This window comes from Octodon degus, unplaced genomic scaffold (assembly GCF_000260255.1).
Source record: "Octodon degus isolate 3935 unplaced genomic scaffold, OctDeg1.0 scaffold00040, whole genome shotgun sequence".
Taxonomy (NCBI): domain Eukaryota; kingdom Metazoa; phylum Chordata; class Mammalia; order Rodentia; family Octodontidae; genus Octodon; species Octodon degus.
This window is the reverse complement of record NW_004524616.1, coordinates 3083516-3104252: the sequence shown is the minus strand read 5'-3', so window position 1 is coordinate 3104252 and position 20737 is coordinate 3083516. Positions and strand designations below refer to the sequence as shown.

The window sequence follows — 20737 nt, the reverse complement described above, 5'->3', positions numbered from 1 at the left end:
GTAGAAAGTAATTGAAGCAAATCACAAAAGTAAATAGTTAAAGAACGCTACTATCACAGCATAACAGTGCTCCTTGGACATGGCCAAATGGGAGAGAGTGAACCCCGAGCAGCACCGGTGGCCTTCTCATGATCACCAGGGTGACCTTCCAACCAGTTTCGTCAGAATGAGCCTCTGGCATCAACAGTGACCCCATTCAGGAAAGAGTTCTCCCATCTTTTCCTACCCATTGCTAATGAAGTGTACAAGTAATTAGCACTTCCTGAACACTACCGTGCACTCCACAGTCTGTGACGCTTCGCATACCTATTCTCGTTTAGTTTTTGCAAGGACTCGTGAGAGTTGGTGATTACTTCCACTTTATAGATAAAGACACCAGGTTCAGGAATGTCAATTAACTTGTCCTAAAACATATTCCTGTTCCATATTAGCACCAGAATTAGAACCTAGGCCAGGTGACTCTGAAATCTGTAATCCTGCTTGAATTTGTAAGTAGCTGCTTGTTAAGCACAAAGATTATCTGTATTCTGTTGAGGAACTGCAGGAGAGTTTAATGATTACAACGCAAGTGGTCTTGTTAAAAAGAGTCAGTTTTAATAGTCATGTAAATTTGAGAGAATTAGCACCTCCAAGATTTATATCACCATCAACTGTCCAGCTTTAGAGGCCATGCAATCTCTTAGCACCTCCTCTTCTTGGCTGCCACCACTGCCATCATCACTGCTATTGTGTTTAGTGTTTTCACCTTAATTTTTTTCTTCCACCTGAGATGCCACACTATTCCCTAAACCCTTACATTAAGTGATCATTGAAATATATTACCATTGTGTGGAAAATGGTGATAATAGTAAATGTGTATTGTACACTTACTACATGCCAGATGCTTTTCGTGCATTACTGTCTTTACAACTGCCACAGGAGGTAAACACTAGTGTTATCTATAATTTATAGTAAAATGTGACGTGCATAGACCTTGTCACTGCTGACTTCACTTTCCTTTTCCTTGCCTACCACCCTGACTGCCAGGGAGCTTCTGAGTTCCAAAAAGACATCTATGAACACTCCATGGAATCACCTACAGGAAACTGAACACGAGGAGTTTGATACTAAAAGGATCGGGAACTGTCCACCTACTGGTGCTGCTGAGAATCTTGGTCGGTCCAAGGAATTTCGGGTTCCTCCCTTCCAGATTGCGTTCCCTGGGGAGGTCTCCACAACTCCAGGTCCTCTTCAAAGGAGAAGTCAAGGACTTACTTGAGATCAAGTGCTGAATAGTGCAAAGGAATCAGACTGGTACTTCACTGCAAAGTCCAGTCCTTCGCTTTGCCTTTAACCACCTCAGTGGCGTTGCCTAAAAGCTGCTATCAAGGACAAACAAAGTGGACTCACGTTCTGCTCACAACGTAAATTTGTTCTACATTTATTCTTACTTTTCTTTCCTGATTGCAAATTTAACATCATTTACTGGAAAGCTATAGAAAATACATAATTTATAGCTAAGCTGTTTCCTGCATTTCAATCAAGATTTCTATTAAATTTCTAATTATTCTCCTCCTTTGCCTTCTCCCTGGCCCCACCTCTAATGACCTAAAATCCGGGGTAGGAGATACCAATAGCACCTCGGAGGCTGCAGCTCAACTTCACTGCCCTCCAGCCCGCGCTCTTCGTTGTGCCCCCTCCCCTCCCAATCCCTCCCTCCCACTCCTCCCTCTTAGCCCGCTGCTCACCATTGGTCATTGCCATGACAACCAGCAGCTGCCAGGCAGCCTCTTCCGCAGCAGGGGTGGGGCTGTGGGGTGGGGGAAGGAGAGGAGGAGCCAGAGGAGATGTCTGCTGCAAGTTCCTGGCTGCTTCTGAGCTCACCCCATCCTCCGAGAGGGAGGAGGCCTCAGCGGCGATGCTGCCTGCCTCCCTCCGACTGCCGCTGCCGTCTCTACTGCTGATACTCTAGAGAGACTGGAAGGGTGGTTCCTATTCGCACCGTCGCCAGCCAGATACTGGAGGAAAAAAAAAAAAAAAAAATCCGGGCGACCGCTGCTGATGTTGGGTTTAGAGCCTGCATCCAACTCGGTCACAAGGAAAATGGATTCAGTTTGCATCTGTCCCTCTTTTCAGCAGTTCCTCCGGGTCTCAGAGTGGTGAGTGCGAGGCAGCAGGGCTATCTTTTTAGTTCACCTCGTTGTTAAATGACTTGTGTGTACATTTGCAGCCTGGACTTGAACAATGACTCCTGTCTCTCCGACTAGAAGGGGGAGATGTGCTGACAGAGATGAGGATGGAGGGAGAGCCAGGTTGCCAGGAAGGGAGCAGTGAGAAGGCATCCGCTTATGTTAAAAAAAAAAAAATGGTGCTCTGATTTTTATCACAAATTGGCCCAGAATACAGACTGAGCCACTTGATTCCTCTCCTCCCAAGCTTAGCAACAAAATCGGGGGTGGCAATAGAGCTCACAACAAGAGAAGGGTGTTGTTGAAAGGAATCATTTCATTTGCAGCTCGAAAGGGCTGGGCCTTCCTCGGAAACACATTTGGTAGCTCAGTCTTCCTGGCCTAATTATAAGCTGGGTTTGCTAAGGGTCCCCAGGATCTGGTCTTCTATATCATCATTTGATGTGGTCTTGTTGAAGGACCATGGCCACAATCAGAGTTTCATTTTTTTCAACATAGATTTGATTGTGAACATACACACATATACCATATGGTTATTCATATTATCTATACACATGTTACTTAGCATTTATATTGCATTTGTGAAGCATATTTATATGCAGCATGTGCTTTCTTTACTATCATTTTTATGGGTTATAAATGCCCTTGCATGCTTGGAAGTAATTGCATATTTTTGAAACTATGCTTCTGGTTTGTATTATTATTTGTTGGCTTCATTTCAATGAATGTGAGATTTATTCTTATTATTGTCTCTTAGTTTCATTGTGACCAATTAGGACAGATGTCTATCATTTGATCTTTAGTATAGAGCTAGCTGTGGATTCATAGCTTGACTCTATTTTTAATTGGGTTTGTGGGGAACGATACTGAGGGCCTTGAATTTAAAACGATGGGAAAGGGAGGTGGCTTATATTATTATTTTACACCCAGCATCTTGCACGTGAATGATGGGACAGATTGGTTTTCTTGAAATTCCACCCCAGGCTTTTCATGGTTAGACCTTATGTCTCAGGCCGCACAGCTGAGCTGGAAGGTGAAATGCATTCATTTCATTTAATAGTGTTGCCATTTGCTCCTCATTCCTTCAGTATCGAGGCTCCATTTTACACTTCCTTCAAATGTTGTTATCGGTCTGTTTCTGTGATTAAGTAGAAAAGTAGGATTGTTTTGAAAATCAAGGTGTTCTCTCATACCCTCAGCAGGCCATTTCCAAATCAGCCTGCTTATACAATGAAATGGGAGGGATACCAAAGCTTAGTAGGAGAATATGTGGTTTATAGTTGAAATGAGGGGGTGGTTTATAAAAGCTTCATCCAATCTGCTTGACCTTTTATTATGTCAAAGCTTGGAGGTAGCTCAGGGACTAAATATGCCTGAGATGAGTAGTGTGCAGGGCTCCATTACCACCTAGGATAATGGATTTCATTGAATCAGAGCCAGAAAATTTCTTGCAGGTAAAAGTGTATTAGTAATATTACATTCATCGTAGGCACTAATTTTACCTAGCAATCTTTTCTCCAAGAATATTGTCAGTATACACATTTTTGTGAGGCAAAGTAACAGTACTGTTTTGGTTGTAATCTTGTGCTTTATTGTATATACTACGCCCTAATGTATGATTTTTACATGTGTCAGTTTTATAGTTTAGTTTCTTTGAGAATAAGTATCCTATTTGATTTATATATGAGAAGTTCCTTTAGGGAGAGTTTAATATGCTCATAGCATATCATATATTACATGGAGTCACAAGAGTGTAATTTCATGATACTGTGTGCCTAATTATAAAAACTATATAAAATAGGACAAAGAAGAAAGTAGTGGGCTTGTATGCTGTATCAAAAATTTTGTAACACAATATACCCTGAATCTTTCAGTAAGATTTCTGACTTCCAGAAGATCATTTTTGACTTCCAAAATTGAAAGTTTCAGATAAGCTACTGTCAACCTTAAAAAATCGAAGTGTGGTAATTGGTCTCTATTTCATACAATGCAAGCAAATATTATAGGGCTTTGTTTTTATTTCCTTGTGTTGAGTTTTCATTCAGCTGTAGTTTTGTAGGCAAAGTTGGCACAGTTTGAACAGAGACATATCACTACAGGCCATGGGCTTGTCACTCACCATAGTCTGTCTCAGCTCTGCAGTTAGATTATCTATGAAGAAGGATAATGAAACTGGGGTTATTTCATTTGGAAAAGCAAAAATTTGAGATAAGACAAACAGATGCTTTACATAGGCCATCGCTTATTGTTGTATTTTAGAACCTGAAATATGGTCAGTGAGCTTCAACTTCATTGGGAAGAATGAAATCCGAACTAGAAAATGTAAAAGTTCCTCAGAGTAAGTGTGAGTAGTCACAGAAATAACTGGATATATAGTGTACTTTTGTTTCGTCCAAACCTCCAGAAAGTATGATCTAGAAATATGTTTGTCTAGGATGGAGCAGATTCCTTCTCAGGAAATCCTCTGGCTTTTTTCTAGAATAAATCATCTCTTGTAAAAATATGTGGTAGTTGCTTAACATTAGCTCTTTCTAGAGTTACAATAGACTCCATTTTGTAATGGTCTTCTAAATTACGAAATCTGATATTATTCAATAATTAATTGATCAGCTGCCAGGAGAAATTTTTATGTGATCTTGCCAGGAAGCAGAGATTGTCATATTTATAAGAACCCTTTTCTCTACCCTCTTCACATTATGGTGCTGAAAAACTGTACTAAAATTATGCCCCCACCTATTGTGTGGTTAATTGTTCTTGGTGAAATTTGAATACCATGTACAATCAAAATATATGGCAAAAGTTTAAATCATAAAAAAATCATGATAGTTAAGGACACATTGCCACCGGTTCTTACTGCCTTCGGAAGCAGTTATGGAAGCCTTCTTTGGTGAGTGTCTTCAGCTGCACTGTTGTGGCTGCCTCAGTGTCCTCAGTCAGCTCAGAATGTTTGCATTTCGTGGTCATTTTGATTTTGAAGAAGAGGCAGAAACAGAAGTTGCAAAGTGCCAGGTCCACTGAATAAGGTGGGTAAGGACACATAATTATTTTTTTATTTGACAGAGATTGACCAGTGAAGGGTTACCAAAACATAGTGGATATTTAAGTAAACATTTTGTTGAAATAAAAGAAACTTTGCATCCCTAAAGATACTCAAGAATCCTCCCCTTCAATTCTAATAAACTTATGCCATCAATCTTGGCAACATGTCTTTTACCCTAACAAGTTCTTTTCTTAAATTTAAATATTTGCTGTGATTTCTGATCATCCTTTGTACAAAGTAATTAAAGCTATAACAAGTTGATATGAGAAAAGTAAATTGTATGATGGGACTGGGGAGATAGCTCAGTGGCGTAAGCACCTGCCTGCCAAGCACAAGGTCCCTGTTTCGATACCCATTACCACATGCCCTGCCAGCCCTGCAACCCTGGGTACACCATTCTGGCTCACAAACAGGCATGGTAGTACATACCTGTAACCCCAAGGCTGGGAGGCTGAGACAGGAGGATCACTATGAGTCCAAGCTGCATAGCAAGACCCTGTATCAATCAATCAATCAATCAATCAATCAACCAATCAATAAATTATATGATGAAGGATATGTGGAAATCATTGTTTAAATATGTTGTGCAATACTAATTGCATTGATACAATGTAACAATGACACAACTTGTTGTTTAAATATATTGAGTGATATTAATTTTCATCCAAACACTGTTTTAAAGATGTTATACATGTTAGAATGTTAAAATTAAATAATGTGGCTGCTATGTAAGCCTTTCATAAAACTTGTTTTAATTAAAACACACCTTATTTAATTCATTGCTGTATGATGGGGTGTTTCATATATTTTCAGTTGCTGATAAAGCATATTTTAATTGTATACTCATGCTGCTAATCTCCTTCATGGTGACTTAAAAATATTTGGAGAGTAAAAACTTTTCCATATTTCTCATTGGTGCATAAGAAGGATAACAGTGTGTCTCTCATTTTAGGTACTTAAAAGAAAGCTATATTTATTATGGAGGCTTCAACATGACTCAATAATTGGCTTTAACTGAAATAAATACACTATGTGTACACTTGGATGTTTTTCAGAGAACCAGTTACAGTACAGCTATTGCAGATTTTAGAACCTAAACTGTGGTCAGTGAGCTTCTACTTCATTAGGAAGAATGAAATTCCAAACTAGAAAAAGTATGTTATGTATACCTCTATTCTGCTAATAAAAATGTGTTTCCAGACAGGATGAATTGATGAACTAGCTAGCAACTATTTGTGAAGCTCTCCTATTACTAAAAATATTTGCATATGCTAGCAACATAGAGTTTCCTTGGAGGACCTAAAATATATCTGAAATCATTAATAACCAAAACACTGTAGGTATTATTAGTACTGTCAATACCCCTTGTATGAATATACTTACTCTTATTTTTATATTTTCCATTCCTCATTTTTATTTTACACTCACAGCAGTTCTATTGTATCAGTAAAGTTGTTGTGATTATTTTAAATGAGTGGAAACAGATCAAAGGAGGTTACACTTTGTCCAAATTGTGGTCTGACAAGGCTTAAATCCCAAGTCATGAGTCCAAATCCACCATGTCAGCGAACTTACCATTATCATGCAGAATTGATTTATAAAATAGAATAACTCTACATTATGTTGTTCATTTCATTTCTATTTAGAAAACATATTTCATTTACCATGGTTTGCTTTTGGATCATATTAAATTTCATTTGCCTAAGTCAGCATTTAGTGTATTCTCAAAGAAAAAGAAAATGACACAAAAACATTTTGAAGAAAATCAGGGTTTCTTTATTTTTCAGAAAAGTACGAAAGCATCAGGGCAAAAATCATGACTTTGCTGAACTGATGTGTACTTATTCTTTTTTTTTTTTTTTTTGATGTGTACTTATTCTATGGAAACGTATTTTTAATGACACATAGATGGGGGTGTTATGGTTTAGATCTTAAATGCCCCTCCAGATTCTCACATACCCATTCATAGGTGGGGCTTTTGAAAGTTAGATGCATCATGCACTGTGCTTATCACTGGACTGAACTGCTGATGTGTTCATTTGCTGTTAGGACTCATGCAGGTCCTGGTCAGAAGAGCCCGGTCAGTGTGCGTGTGTATAGGGGTAAGACATGGGAAGGTGTGTCCTTGACCTCGACCTTGTCCTGGGTCTACTTTTCTCTCCCCACTCCTTCTTTTCATCCTCCTCCTCTTCCTTCTCCTTCTTCTTCTATATCTTCTCCTGCTCCTCCTCTCCTCCTTCTGCTCCTTCTTCTCTTCCACCTCCTCCTCTCTTTCTCCTTCTCCTCCTTTCTTCCTCTTGCTCTCTTTCTCTCTCCTCTCTCTTTCTGTTCTCCACTTCCTGGCTATCAAAGGATGAGGAACTCTCCAGCCATGCCCTGCACCATGCAGTTTCTGCCTTGAGCTAGCTGACCATGGACTGAGTGCCAAGGAAACCTGTCTTTAACTTTCCAATGATGGGTATTTTATCCCAGCTATTGAATAAGTAGTAATACAAAGGAATAAAGCTTTTTTTAAAAATCTGTGCTTAGAGCCCATTATGATTTCTACAGGTCCCCTATCTTGAAAAATGTTCCCCCATCAACTGCCTGTGTCCTAAACATTTTTTCACTCACATTTTTTAAAAAATAAAAATAATACAAATGTAAGAAATCAGTGTATCTCAGATCAACAACTTTCTCATATTTTCCAGAAGAAATGCTACTAAACTCTTCTGGTATATTAAAAATGAAACACTTATTTTTCAAAATATTCTAATATTTCAGCATCTTTTTGAGTACACTTTATGTGGCTGTTTGGTAATTCAGCTCTGGCTGAACAACAAATAATGTCTATGAAATAACATCACACATTTGGAAGAAGTCTCCTTTTCAATCAGTTAGTTTGTAGAAAAGTGATACATACCACCATAAAGATATTCTATTGAAAGAATTATTCACCAAACAATTAAAATTTGTACTTAAATGATTTTTTCACATTAAAAAAAATGAAACATCTGGGGCTGGGGAGATAGATCAGTGGAATAAGTGCTTGCCTGGCAAGCGCAAGGTCCTGAGTTCAATCCCTGGTACCACCAAAAATAAAAGCAAAAAATAAAATAAAATAAAACACCTGTACTGTTGAGGGAAAAAAACATAATATTGAAATGTGTACAAGGAAGATGAAAATCACCCTTGAACCTACTATCAAGAAATCATTACTATTGGTATTCTGGAATATTTACATTTTCCCATATGTATGTGGAAATACTCAAACATAGATTTCGTAAATGTATCATACTCTAAGCATTGTTCCATATTTCTTTTATTTTATGTACGATGGCCATCTTTTTATGTCAGTGAATATGTCTCTACTTCATTTTTAATTTCTTTTTTATTAACTTTTTTGAAAGTCAATAATTGTATAGCATACTAAAATTGTAGACAAATATTTAAAAGTAAATGATATATGATGTAGAGTTTTAGAGAAATATTTCTGAAATAAATACATAGCATGAGATTAATAATAGAGCATATCACAAATAAATTATTTACAAACTTAAATGAATATAACAATAAAAATTATCTAAAATAAAAACGAAAAAAGAATTTACATATCTGTCATCTAATAGTTCATACTGTGCCAAAATCAAGAAACTGATATTCATATAATTAGAATTCTCAAAGTGGAAGGGGTAGGCAATAAATATTTAAAGTTTTAAAATTTCTGAATTCAGTTGAAATTATAGCACCACATTTCCAAGAGAAATGAACCTTTTGCACAAGAAACTTGAATAAAATCATACCAACATACACAAAAATATAATTGTCCAAAAGTAATTGTAAAGAAAAAAATCATTAAAGCATATACATAAAAAATTGGGCTATGAAAGAACAAAATTAAATGGCATCTTATTCCCCATTAGAAAAAAAAGTGGGTAAGAAACTAGACTAATTAATTGAAAGGACTGAAAGAAAAAAAAAAAGATCTGTCCTCATTGAAGTTTATACTTAGCACCCAACATACCTTGGAAAACTAAAAGTAAACTATTTTCCAATTATGCAAACTCAAAATATTCTAATACCCTCAGATGTAGCATATAGAAAATAATAAAGATCATAATCCAGAAAGCAACAGAAGTTGCTGTATGGTCCTGGCTAAAGAATAAAGAGCTCTTAAAATAGTCGTTATGCAGGACTATGTAAAGTATATTAGCTGAACCCATTAAAAAGGTTGTTGAAGATTTCTACAAAACAGTATCAATCTTATGTCAGGTTCTATACATATTTTTTTTGAAGAACCGGGAGGTTATATACATATTTTGTGTGTGTGTGTGTGTGTGTGTGTGTGTGTGTGTTTGTCTGTGTGTATGTATAAAAGACAAGGAAGAGGTGATATAAAGTCAATGGAAATACACTTTTTATTTTTATATTTTTTATTTATTTATTTATTTATTTATTTTGCGGTGCCAGGGATTAAACTCAGGAACCTGTGCTTGCCAGGCAAGTGCTTATTCTACTGAGCTGTCTTCTCAGCCCCTGAAATATACTTTTTAAAGTTTCTAATACTAGAAGAAAATATCATACTACATATTATAAGTAGATTGTAAGTGAAAGACATATACAAGCCTTAAAACAAAAATTAAGTTTAAACAACTTTCAGAAAATTATTTAAATCTTAATTAATTAAAAATTAAATTAAATATTTCAAAACAGTATTCCAAAACTAAAATTAAATCGTAAGTTCAACTAAGAGGCCAGAATATTTTGTATCCTATGCACAAATCTGTGATCAATTCAGAGTACTAACATAGTATTTAAATAGGATACTATATACAAAAATATCAGCTAAGAAAAAGTTTTCATGGTAGTAAAGAATTTCTAAGAATAAAACATAAATACTGCAAAGGCAAATATATGACCAGCACTTATAACAGTTTGGGGATAGGATATTGCACAGAGTTCTAATATATCATTTCTAGTATATCATGAACATGGTCAGTGTCTATGACACTTACTGGTGGTCAGGTGTCATTTGTGGGACTGAGCTACTGCTCTTTCCTTCATATCCACCCTGTAGATCCTCACAGAATCATGACCCATGGGGTGCAGAAGTCCATTTGTAGAGTATGCTGATGGAAATATTTTGCTGCTGCATAAGAAAGAATAACTGAAAGACTGCTGTTGTATACCTCTTTTTCTGCTGTGTTTAATTGTTTGCCCTATTTAGTGGGTTCTTTCTATTTTCATTCATGGAGTCGTGGTCATTTTGATCCCTCTTTAGAATCTCCTTTAGTAGTCTGTGTAGGGTTGGCTTTGTCATCATGAAATTCTTTAGTTATTTTTTGTCATGGAAGAATTTTACTTCTCTGTTATACTTGAGAGAGAGAGTTTTGAATTGTGTATCAGTCTGGGTTGGAATTTTTTTTTTTTTTTTTGCAAGACTTGTAGTACTTTGCTTCCTGCTCTTCTGGACTTGATGGCTTGTGAAGAGAAATCTGCCAGTATTCTGATGGGTTTTCCTTCAAATGTGATCTGTTTCTTTTCTCTAGAGCCTTTTAGTATACTGTTCCTATGCTGAATTTCTGGGATCTTGATTATTATATGTCTGGGTGTGTTTTTAGTTGGGTTCATGTAATTTGGAGTTCTATATGGTTTGGTTACCTGAATGTTAGATTGTTTCCCCATACTTGAGAAGTTTTCTGCTATTACTTCTGCCCATCTTCTTTTTATATCATTTGTATTGACTCCTTCTTTCTCATTGATGCCTATTAGTCTTACATTGTTCATCTTTGCATCGTCTTGCAGATGTTGAATTATTTTTTCCTGCATCCTAGTTGTTTTTAAGAGATCTTTTCTTACATTTTCACTAGCTGCAATGGTGTTTTCAAGGTCTGAAAGTCTATTTTCACTTTTATTCAAACGGTTCTGCCAGCTTGTGATTGAGGTTTTAATTTCCTGTATAGCACTTGAAATCTGCTTCGTGCATTCTATTTCTTTCCTGTATTGTTCATTCAAAGATTCCATTATTTTTCTATTCTGCTCTACTTTTTTTTATCAGTGTCTTCTTTAGAAGCACTTAGTAATTCTTTCATTATAGTTATTATTTCTTTTCTTAGTTCAGAAACTATTTCTGATCTGATTTCCTCTATAGCTTTCTGCATTTGTTTCTTTACTTCCAGCGCTAGTATTTCAGAGATTTCAAGTGTGTGATTTCCAATTTCTTCTATGCTGTTGTCTCCTGCATTTGTTCTGGGTGGGCTCAGGGCATGAGAATGCATTGTGTTCCTTCTCTTTGTCATTTTCTATAGCACTGTCTTCTGACCCTTGATGTAGAGCTTTAATAGAGTTATTGTCTAACCACCAGGTCCAGATCTACCTAGTTCGAACTCATCCAGGTGGGTGTGGCTTGCTGTGCTTCACTTCTTCCTGCTGCAGCCCTTGGAGGTGAACTCCCTGTGCTAGGCTGGCAAGATGTTCTGCTCCTGATTCAGCTGGGTGGGTCTTGCCCCTAGTCTCTTTGCATGGAGTTCTCCCAAATGGTTTCACACCATGCCTGTCGAATGGAGGAAGTTCCACTCACATCCGGGTCTGGCACTGGCTCAAATGAAGATCGGGCAGGATCTTCATGTGAGTGCACATGCCAGGCCCAGGTGCTGGCTCGAATGAGGAGCCAGCAGGCCATGAGCAGTCTCACTCGCACCGGCCCTGAGCGCTGGGTCGAATCCTACATTTTTAATCTCTATATGCACTTTGATTGTTGTTTCAAGCAGGCTTTCATGAAGCTTGGAGATCTTTACACTTGGCTTTATATACTTTTCTTGATCTAAGTAGATCCTGCTTGATTTATTGCACCTGTGAGTCAGGTATTATTTTCAGGAAAAGTGAGCTTTGCTTCCCAGACCTGCCAATGCATCTCACAGTGGGCATCAAATTATCTCTGATTGTCTCTTGGCTGCTGATAATGAATCACTTTTACCCAAGTGAGTTATATCCCAGTTTGAGTCACTATGGACATCAGCAGCAATTTATAAACAAAAAACAGGAAGATCTCTTTCAGATTTATGTTATTTTTTCCTTCTATGAAAATGGTGTATCCAATAATGTTGAACTCTGTGACCAACTCAAATCTTTTTTTTTTTTAGTGTTCATAAATAAAGTTTTATTGGAATTCAGCTTATCAGTCCACATCGGCTAAGGCAGCTTTTGTGCTGTGACAGCAGAGTTGAAGGGACAGAGACTATGGCTCTCAGTACTTAAATATTTGTTATCTGGTGTTTCCCAGCAAGAGTGTGCTCATTCCGGCTAAGAGGGATTTAGCACTTACTGGTGGGAAGCTGTGGGCGTGTTCTCAGCCTCTGTAAGTTACAAGGCCAGAGGATAAAGCTTTTCACTTACAAAATGGAGCAAAAAGAACTTCTCCGTCTTGGGATTTTAGGATTACTGGAGGCAGTGGATGCTCAGAAGGCACTCAGCAAAGGTGCAGAATAAATGCTTGGTACAGATTTGCCACGGGTACTGTTTGCCGTGTCTCTCAGGGTGAAGGGTCTGGTCTCCAAGACACAGACTGCTGCTTTGCTAGTGCTATGACTCTCCACAGTATGCCACGATGGAGGCTAGAAGCACTAAATACATCTTCTATGGTCTTCCTTGCATCTGGGAATGACCATAGCACGCAACGAAGGCGATCAGGAATCAGTGGAAGTCTACTTGAAGTGTTCTGGTGAAGGCTTTGGTGTTCTGGTGAAAAGGAAGGCAGGCTACACCCTACAAACCCACCTTCTTCCTACCTTGACTATGGGTTTGATGTCTGGAGCTGGGGCAGCCATTCTGTACCCATGGAAACAGTATTCACAGTGTTATAGAGACCACTGACTCTACAGTCACTGTCCTGCTGAATTAATGTCATTAACTACCTACCTTCGGACTCATTGGAGGGAAATGAAGCCCTATTTGTTCAAGCCGTTGTGAGGCCAGGTTCATATTATTTGTAACTGAACATATTTCAGACTGATGAATCAGTTTAGATGCATGATGGAATGCAGAGGAGGCACGTCTTGTAGGAGAACATATTTACATGACTTATAGTAGCTCTCCTCAGACTTGTTGGGCTAATCCACAATGGATTTTTACCATCTCATACTTTCACTATGTTCAATAAGCAAGTGCATAATAGATCCCAAGTGAAAACCTTGTCATTTACTTTTTTCCCTTTTTAAACATGAATGCTTGCATCCATCCTGGACTATAAGTCTCTAAACTTCCTATTTATCTGTCTTCTATTTTGCTTTGTATTTGTGTAAGCTTGTGTGGTAATTTTAGGACTATTTGTTTTCTTGATTTTTCCTTCCCTCCACTGGATTGGAAGTTCTGTGAGGGCAGATAATAAACCGTCTTGTGCATTAATTCAAAAGGAACGTTTGGGCATGTGTGTGTGTAATGAAGACCAATCGACCGGCTGCCAGCAGGAAAGAATAAATGAGTGCAGGGCACACTGAAGCCACACCTGTTTTGGCTTAAGATGGTAAAGACTTCTGCTAGTGTTTCTTTAGACTATGTGTCTCATCCTTTCATCTAGCTCTAGGGCTAGGGTTTATCGGTGTAGGACATGTGCCTAACCTGTACGAGGCCCTGGGTTTGATTCTCAGAACTACAAGTAGACAAACTGTAAAGCAGGATAGATTACATTTATATGTGTGATGTTTTATGACATTTTTACAGTGTTAAGAGTTTGATAAAGAAATTCAAAATCTTAAAACTGTACAAAGTACAACACTTAATATTCCATCATTAAAGATTTTTCACTACATGCTATAACAAAATAGAGAGGCTATGAACGCTTTGTGGTTCTTTTTATCCCTTTCAAAAAACTAAAGTGCAAGTTAGAAGTAGCAACATCATTAAGGGGATTTCTTCAGATTCACTATAATTTGTTAAAATATGTTAATAATTCAATTATTGTAAGCTTCTAATTCTGATATACTTTCATAACTTTTGCTATGGTAGAAATTCACTCTACCACATTTACTGATATTAAAAAATTATTCCTTCATAATTATAGCTAAAAAGTAAAGTCAAATGGAAATATATCTTACCCCAAATAAATATTGAAACAGCATTTTACTTTCATGAAATTCTTTTTTTTTTTTTTTTGGCGGAACTGGGAATTGAACTCAGACCCTTGAGCTTGCCAGGCAAGTGCTTATTCTACTGAGCCATCTTCCCGGCCCACTTTCATGAAATTCTGAAATTAAATACAGAAATAGTGATATGGACAAGAGGGGCATTTTGACAGACACAGAGACAGACTGCCTTTCTGCCACCAGGGGCACCCTGCTCTGTGGGTGCCTAACCTGCTGACACTCTGAGAACTAAGTAGGAGGAAAAAGTTCATTCTCTTTGTTTGGCATCTAAGTCAAGATTGTGGCATTTAACTGCAATTCTTGAAATTCTGGAGTCCAATTGCAGGGAAAATATACATGGAGAGTCAAAGTTGCCTAAGTTTTGCTGACACTTTCTGGTCAGTAAACGACTCTTCGGTTTTATTTTCCAGGAAGGAAATTTTGCTGAGGTTATTGTAACTAAAAATGCCTATAAGCATGTGCTGAAGAAAAAAGGATGGTATTTTCATCATGCCTTCTGTTTCTAACTGGAAATACTCTCCTTGAAAATGCCTCCCAGTATAACCGCATTAAAAATGTAAAGCAAGCAAATGTTTCTCACCCACATTCCTTATCTGGCTGTCCCTTGCACAGCATTTCATGGAGAGAGGTGCCTTCCAAAAATAAGCTGAGTCTTTACACCAGAGTCATCACTGATCCATATTTAAGGCCCTGAAACTCACAAGGTCAGACATACAAAATTTAAATGTATTTTCCACAACAGAGATAGTTGGGAGTTTTATTGCTAAATATTAATGAGGTCAACCAGAATTGTAAAATAAGTGTCATCCTATAACAGCTAGATTATGAGGTCATTCTATCAATAAGCCTTTACAACATGAGTAAACCATCAGTAACAAATATTTTGATAATGATAACCAACTTAGAGAAATCTATGAGAACTCCATACTGGAATTCACATGAGGATGCATAACTTCTTAATTTGGCTAATTAATTCTGACAAGATTGCAAGAAGGATTTAGATGTTTTGAAGTTGCACATCAGAAAGCACAAACTTTATAAAATTTTATGGAATTTAGATTATGAAAGTGAATACTTTGAAATTATGGCAATTTCTCTATTACCTGCATAGCTCTAGTTCCCTAGAGCCAAAGGCAGGAACTAATCTGATTCCACTGCCTCAGTCTTTGTCTCTTATGTCTAAAAGAGAAGGTTTTTTGATTTTTGGGACTGGGAATTGAACTCATGACCTTGTTCTTGCCAAGCAGGTGCTGTGCCACTGAGCTCTGCCCCTGGCCCAAGAGAGTAATTTTAGTGGTAAACAATTAATCAGTGGATTTTGAATTTTAGAGAATTTATGTTTCTGTACCTGCAGTGTGGAAAATATTTGAATTTTAATTTACTTTACTAATCAAGTTAATTTTGTGGTGAAGGGGATCAAAATTAAATCTGTATCATCAAGCTATATCCCCTGGCCTGATTTCTTTTTAATTTGATGGTACTTAATAAAATACCTATAAAATTTAGAATTGGCAGTATTTTGATTCAGATGTCCAAAATATTATTAAAATTAAAATAAATTCCATATTGGAAAAAGAGGAATAAGGAACTGCCCTGCCAAGCCAGTTAATTTTATGCTAAAGGAATATCCTTCTGCTCTGGTTCTCAGAGTCAGATTTCTCCATATTTAGATTTGCAGGGTGCAGTGCTGCGCTTGAACACAAGGAAAGGAAACTCTGAGCCTGCATCAAGAGAAATCACTTCTTCCATGCCTCGGGCAACCTTCGCTTTTTTCACCCCAGTGGCCACGTGTGTGGTAGAAACCCACCTGGTTGGTTCTAATGCCCTTGCCTGGACATGCGTGGCTCCAGATGTGGTCTAAGCTCTTTGAATGGTGGTACATGATTTTATGTTTTCCTCTTTTCTCTCTGGTTATGGTTTCTGAAATCAAAGGTAAATGAGAGAGGAAAGGCCCCAGAACAGGAGCAGGATTCATATTTCTAGTCCCTGAACATTGTCTTAATGAACTTTCACTAATATCTATATATTTTGAGAAAAAATGAACTGTTTACATTTATTCTGACCTGTCCTCTTACATTTCAGACTAACTGAAACACTTTTATGAGGGAGAGAGATGAGTTAAGATACATTAGTGGAAGAGAATTCTGTACTAATTTACACTCCTATAATAATGTAGAACAGTTCTTCCTCATGCTCCGAAGTACTAGTTGCTTTATTTTGTTTGTTTGTTTGTTTTGATGATAGCCATTCTGATTGTAATGTAATGGAATCTAAATGCAGTTTTTATTTATGTTTCTCTAAGGGCTAAATGTATAACGGGTATTTCATATACTTACTGGCCATTTATATATCTGTTGAGAAATGTCTATCCAATTAATTTTCACATTGTTTATTGGGCTATTCACTTTTTCTATGAAGTTTTTGAGTTTTTTATATACTATAGATATTAATCCTTTGTCAAAAGAGTAAGTGGCAGATTTTACCACATGTTCTGTGGTGTCTCTTTATTCTGTTGTATCTCTTGCTGCTCAAAAATGTTTTAATAATGCTGGAGTATGTTTGATGATTTTTGCTGTTATATCTTTTCTATTGGTACTCTACTGAGGAAGTCTGTTGCTTCAAGTGTTTTGTTATGTTTTCTTCTAGAAAGTGCAAAGCTTTTAGTGTTATAAGGATTTGATCTATTTTCAATAAACTTCTGTACAGTGTAAAAAATAAGAATATAGTTTCAGTCTACAAATAGACGTATAATTTTCCCAGGATTATTGGTTAAAGAGGTTGTCTTTTCTCCAGTGTATGTTTTGGGTTTTCTTGTCAAGAATCAGATGACCTTAACTGAGTAGGTTTGTATCTATGTTCTCTATTCTTATTCCATTGGTCTTTGTGTGTATTTTTTACTCCAGTACCATGCTGTTTTGTTACTAAGGCTTTGCAGTATAATTTCAAATTGAGGATTAAGATGACTTCAATATTGGTATTTTTGCTAAGGATAATTTTAGCTACTCTGGATCACTTGAATTTTAAGATTTTTTTTTCTAGTTCTACAGAGTGTCATTGGATTTGTGGTGGGGATTGCACTGATTTCAGTAATATTGCAATTTTTAGCAAGATTTATTCTTCTTATCGGTGAACGTGAGGTGTCTGTCTTCTAGTGCCTTCTTCAATTTCATTGTATACATCTTTCATTTCCTTGATTGGGCTGATTCCATGATATTCTATTTTATTTTATTTTCATCTTTTAATGCATTATGAATGTAATTTCCTCCATTCCTTCTCAGTTCATTATTGATCTGTAGAAAAGCTATTAATTTTATAATGTTGATTTTGTTTGCTACCAAACTTTATACTTTTGACAGGATAAGAAATATTAGACTATCTCCCTACTCTAGAAAATCAGAAAACCTAACTATGCCAGGTACATGTGTGTTCATAACTGAGGTGAACCATGAATGTTCTTGTAGCTGGGTATTAATGTACACACTGATGAGGGTGATTTTGAATTAGTCTATAGTCGTTCCTTTGTTCCCTTAAAGTAAAATTTTTATTTGATAAATTCCACATGATAATGTTTAGTAAATGGAAGTTTTTGAGATTTATCAGTTGTCTTTTATTCATTTACTTTTGGAACAAATGAATGTTAATGATTTTACTAAGGGTGTTTTCCAAAAACATATTTGATATCAATGTCATTGTTTTGGTATTGATTTTTGTTTGGTTACTGTGTCTAGACAATATTTTACTAAAGTTGTTGTACAACATAACCCACAGAAAATAAAGAAAGTAGTACCATCCTCATTTTATACCTAACCATAGCAAGGCTTGTTGTAGTAAACCAATGTAATATTGATTTTACAGTATCCAACTAACAACAGAAAGAAATACATTAGATTCCAACCTTAAGTCTGACTCCAGAGTTCTCCTTAACAAATAAACTAAACTAACTTCCATTTTTAGTGAAAATTTGATTGTTCTTTTGAAAGTTAAATGGAGAAGATAAGTGTTTCTAATGGTATTAATTATCAAGACCCAGTCGTTGCTATAAGGAATAGCAACATTTTGCTAAAATTTACATTCAAAGTAGAGTTTCCTGGGTGAAAGCATGTCTGCATCTCATACTATGAATAGTCACTATAAGACAACAATATGCAATGAATTAATTATTGAAACTGTCCTATTAATTGGTTTTGAAACTGTCTCATTACTTTTTGTTTCTCACTAAAATTAATGAAAAAAAAAAAAAAGAGGCTGAATGAATTCCAGTTCTAAAATAAACCATTTGGAGAGTTTGTATTTAAAAAGCTATTAAGAGATCACATCTGAATCTTGTGTAACTGTACCGTATAATTCAGAGCTCTTTTAAATGAGATGTATTTTCTAAAGAAATATATTTTTAAAAATAAAATCGATTTTCTTCTTACTCTTTTCAAGCAAAAAATGCACGAAACAAAATTTTGTGCTGTGTTTTTGACAGTTCTGTAAACTACGAACATTTTTTTTTTCTCCTGAAGAGGATCAGAGAGCAGTGTTGCAGGAATTTCATCTCCGGGAAAATCTGTAGCCTAAAAGAAGACTGAGCAGCATAAGTTCCAGAACTTAATTCTCTAAACAATAATTTCTATGGTCTTTTATGTAGTTCCATGGGCACAAATTTAGGCAACTTATGACTTGTTTCAATTTTTCTTTTCTTTTCTTTCTTTCTTTCTTTCTTTCTTTCTTTTTTTTTTTTTTTTGTATTTTAAGGGAGGGTCTACAGGGTGATCAGGGTCTCACTACTATTCACTACTAGGTCAGACTCATAGTGATCTATGAGTGGGATTACAGGTATGCACCACCATGCCCAGTCTCACTTGCTATCTCAGCATGCCCAGGGGCGGGGCCGGCATGGCAGTCCCATGGATTGAACCTTGGGACCCTGACCCTGCTTGCAGGCGCTTTAATCCTCTGAGCTATTTTGCTGGCCCTTCAATTTTTTTTCTTTATAGAGATTTGCAAAGGTTATGACAAAAATATGTCTGAATGAGAGAATATCGAATCCTTGGGTTTGTTTGGCATTTCATACAGAAACACATCTTTTTCGCTTCCTTCTTTCTTTCTTTAGTCCTTTTCCTCATCCTGGTTATTCCTTCCCTTTGAACAGTTTCTTTCCCTTTCCCAGTATGTACTGTACCTTTCAGATTGTATCCAGTCCTTCAGGCTCTGACACTAGGGAGGCAATGCGATGTTTACACCTGCAGGTCTGATTTGGTTCACTTACGTGTATGGTGTCTTGTTACATCCATTTACCTACAAAAGCCTCGAGTTTATCTATCTTTATAGCTGAGTAATGCTCCACTGTGTGAAAATTCCTTGTCTTCTTTATCCATTCCTGAGTTCCTGGGCATTTGGGTTGTTTACAAATTGTGTTGCTATAAACATGGGTGCACATAATATGGCAAAGTTTTATTATTATCTTTGTTTTAAAAATTTTTATCAGTATGTGTTTGCAGTAATTAATGATTGTACATTACAATCTTGAGGTGTATGTATTTCTCCACAAATGTACTCTTCTTTATGACAGTGTAGTTCTCAATTGTGTATAAATACTACATTTTCTTTATCCATTCATCTGTTGATGGATATATAAGTTGTTTCCAAGATTTAGCTTTTAAGAATTTGCTGGACCTGGGATGTAGCTCGATGGCCCAGTGTTTTCCTGGCAAGTGCATGGTCCTGAATTTGATTCCTGGTACCAAGTTCAGTACAGGGGAGAAAAGAATTGTGCTTGTATTAACATGGGTATACATATCTCACTGTGGTATAATATCTTCTCCTTCTAGAAGCTACATAGAAGAATAGCTGAGTCAAATGGAATTTCTATTTTTGTTATGTAAGGAATTTCTATTCCAATTTCCACAGTGGTTTTACCAGTTTATATTCTTATCAGTGATACCAGTGATGAATCACCCCACTGCAGCCTCACCAGAATTTAGGATAAATTTAATAAATAAATTTGGCTTGGTCTAATTGTGGATGTAATGAAACTCTTTCAACCGCATGTTACAGAAAAATGTTTGGTGACATAAGAAACTATGTAAAAAAAATGTGTTCTAAATTTAAGCATGTTTAAAATTCAAAAATCAAATATAATCTCTGGGCTGGCGAGATAGCTCAGTAGACTAAGTTCCGACTTAGACAAGCGCATGGACCAGGGTTCAATCCCTGGCACCACCCTTGGACATGCTAAGCTAGCCACCAAGACAGGGTGTGGTAGCATCCCAGCTCTGGGGAGGCTGAAAACAGGAGGATGCTGTAGCACACACACACACACACACACACACACACACACATATGATATCTAAATAAAAATATATAATCTCCATTTTTTGAAGTAAAAAGGGAAAAATGACATAGACGAGTACATATTTTAGAAA

The 20737-nt window shown here is 36.7% G+C and overlaps 1 protein-coding gene across 3 annotated transcripts in view; it reads left to right on the top strand.

The window, feature by feature from the left end:
- Nucleotides 1-1793: 1793 nt before the first annotated feature.
- Jakmip2 (janus kinase and microtubule interacting protein 2) overlaps nt 1794-20737 on the top strand; it is a 198351-nt gene continuing 179407 nt past the window's right edge. The window contains exon 1 of one of the 3 annotated variants that reach the window (XM_004631262.2): nt 1794-2138. The gene's annotated coding sequence lies outside the window, so the exon portion shown is untranslated. The remainder of the gene's footprint in view (nt 2139-20737) is intronic. The other 2 variants (XM_004631264.2, XM_004631261.1) reach the window with 2 other exon arrangements.